This window comes from Vigna radiata, unplaced genomic scaffold (genome assembly GCF_000741045.1).
Source record: "Vigna radiata var. radiata cultivar VC1973A unplaced genomic scaffold, Vradiata_ver6 scaffold_158, whole genome shotgun sequence".
In the NCBI taxonomy this organism is placed as follows: domain Eukaryota; kingdom Viridiplantae; phylum Streptophyta; class Magnoliopsida; order Fabales; family Fabaceae; genus Vigna; species Vigna radiata.
Window position 1 is genome coordinate 128,661 of NW_014542914.1, and position 3,479 is coordinate 132,139.

The following is a 3,479-nucleotide window of genomic DNA, read 5'->3' on the forward strand; positions in this document are numbered from 1 at the left end:
TTGGAAATTTGGACCATATATCATTATTCATGTACTCATGATAATGTATATAAATTATGTCTTTCGAAAGAAATATTTCACACGCTTTTGAATTTATCATGAACTTTCGCTTTCTGTAGACTCTTGTGGAACCACATGTATAATTTCGTGTAGGAAATTTTATTTCTCACTCTCTTTTGTTTCTTCTTTATTATTGTTATTATTATTGTATTTCATTTTCTGAAAAGTCAAAGAGAAAATTGGGATATGTCCCTTCTTTTTCTAAAATAAAAATTATAAAAAAAAAAAAAACATTTGCTTTCTTTCTTTCTTCATTACTCATTGCACCCCCTCAGTCTCTTCTCCTCTTCACCTTTTCTTCATTCTCTTTATATATATATATGTATCTCATTCCAATTTTACCCTCAAAACAACCATTAGGTGATTAAATATATGAAATGTTGTATTTTGGTGTTTATTTATTTATTATGCTATATATACATAGGTCAGTGAAATCAATATCATAAGGTTCACCAGGGAAAATCTTACATGGGTTCTATATTATTATTTTTTTTATCTCTTTGCATTTGAAAAAGAAAAAAAAATGCTTCATTTATGAGAGAGAGATGGGGAGATGAAGAATTTTGTGTTGGTTGGGATTTCATTAGATTTAGGGTTTGTTTTTTCCTTGTTCTTAAGGCACATGCTTCTTGTGATGGTCCCAGACAAAGACCATTTCAAAAGGACCATTATTGAAGTTATAAATCGAAGAGTAAAAATATAAGCTTGAAGTTTCTCTATTAGAATATAAGCTAAATTAATTTATTATATATATATATATATATATATATATATATATATATATATATATATATATTAAGTAATTGATAGTTGGTGTGAAATCCTATTAACTTGATTTATAAATTAGACATATAAATCTTGAAATTTTCATCATGAGAGGGTTTACAATACCTTCAAAGGGTTAAGTTGTGTATCCAATAAGGAGGTGACAAGGGTATGTTACTGTGTGTTTTTAGTGACAGAAAATGAACATAAGGTGGGGTATAGTGTTCCTAATGTGCAGCAATAAGAGCCATAGTTTGGTCAGAGATATTGTTGACAATTAATAGTGTACCAACATGGATAGAGATTGCTCTTTGTTGTGCAAAAGTTTTAGGGGTCCTACACTGCTTCTTGCCTTTTGCATTCTAATCCTTTCATCATTTTAAAAAGATAAAAATATTTAGACAACATTCTTTTTACAATATTTGAACATCATCATACGTATCATAGTGTGATTGATCTGTCATTTGGATCAATCACACAATGATACATATGATGATATTTAAATATTGTCAAAAAATGTTATCTATGTATCATCATCCAATTTGGTTTTAAATTTGTTGCTTCTAATACTGTTCTCATGGAGCTGGTTGAGGAGTTTCTCCTATTGTTAAATTGGCTTCCAAGAGCTTTTTTTTAAGGTCTATATGTTGGGATGTGCTATGGTGAGAGATTTGTAGGATCTTTTGGTGACGAGGACTGTAGATGATATGTTTTGGTATCGAGAAAGCATGATTGATACATATATATTTAGGTATATGATTGCTCTTATATATTTTTTAATCAATTAGTTAATTTAAATCTAACATGTGTTAGATAGAATCAATTTAGTCTCTTTTATTAAAATGATGTTAACAAAGTTTAACAATATCACATGTCAGAATCTAAATTATCTTCTACTTTAAAAGTGTCACATGTCAAAATATGAAAAATAATCAAAATTTTAACATGTGACATTTTCAAACGTGGTTAACATCAAACTAAATTACTAATTAAGTCTAACTAAATTTTATTAAATATATCAATATGCATTATATGCTACTTTTAGCATATTTTAACATTCTAAGTTTTGTTTTACTATTTCGTAGGTATTTTTTAACAATATCATTTTTTATTATACTGAAAATGAAAAGAAAAAAATAGAATGATAAAAGTAAGTACAATTCAAATGAAATACAAATAGAAAATGAAAGAGAAAAAAAACGGAAATACAAAATATTATTTGCCACTTTGGAATGAACTTAGGAGTGAAAACATAAAGGGTGGGATTTTCTATTGAGGAATGTCTGATTTGGAGAACAGTTGAGGTTTAAAACAAAATTATATTCCAAACTTCAAAAAGCCCATTAATCTACTTTGGTGCTGGGCCGACCAAAAAACTAATTATCGAAAACTAAAGAGACTTTATTCTTGGACCTCCAATTTTTTTCTGCACTACCAAATTTTTAGTGTGATGTCAAATATGTACCTTCCAATAAATATATATATATATATATATATATATATATATATATATATATGTTATATTTACTCATCTCACATCCTCAACTACTTTCACTTTCAAAAGCAAGTTTTCTCTCTTTTTCAACTTGAATTTTCTTCTTTTTTGACCAATTTTTTTTTCGTTTATTTTTGTTTGAAAATTTGTTTACTTTTGTTCACTTTGTTTCTTTGTTCTTTTTCACTTATACTCTTGTTACGTAAATTTAAGATTTGTTATTTTTTATATTTTGCATATACTGATTTCGAAATTTGATTTGTAAAATATTCACCGAATCTCAAAAGATATTAGGTGAAAAGTTTCAATAATCATCAGATTTTGAAATCCAAATAAAAAAAAATACCATATTTTAAAATTTGGTTTAGGAAAACATCATATTCTAAATTCAATTAAGTAACTCAAGAAACGCATTAAATTTCAAAATCCAGTTTGGGAACTCACCAAATTTGGAAATATATTTTTGGAACTCATTGAATTTCGAAATATGGTTAAGTACTTATCAAATTTTAAAATCTGATATAGAAACTCACCGAATTTTGAAACCCAATTTACGAACTTATTGGATTTCAAAATTTGGTTCAAAAATCACTGAATTTAGAAATACAATTAAGAATACTACTAGATTTCGAAATTCGGTTAAGTATTCTCTCAGATTTCAAAATCCGATACTATTTTTATTTTTATTTTAAAATTTGCTTTGCTTCTTTTATTTATTATTTTTATTTAATTTTTTAAAATTTATTTTGCTTGTTTTTTTTTTATGAATTTGTTTATCTCGAGTTATTATTATTGAATAAGTGAGGTATTCTATGTTGATGTGATGTTATAAATGGTTAGAGTTTTCATATCTAAGATGAAAGATTGTTCTTTAAGTTTTACAGAATCACAAGTAAATTTCAACTTCATGTCAGATTTCTCTTCTTTTATAAATGAAATATGTAAGGGACATTACGCAAATAACTTCATAACTGATCAGATTTTTCCCATACGTGATTAGTTAATTAAGTGGGTTTTGAGTGGTTGATTTGTTGTTTTCATTATATGATATAATAAAACTAGTGGTCAACCTAAGAGAAAGGCATATGTATGATTTGTTGTTTTCAACTTTATGTCAAATTTCTCTTTTTTTATAAATGAAATATGTAAGAGAGATTAC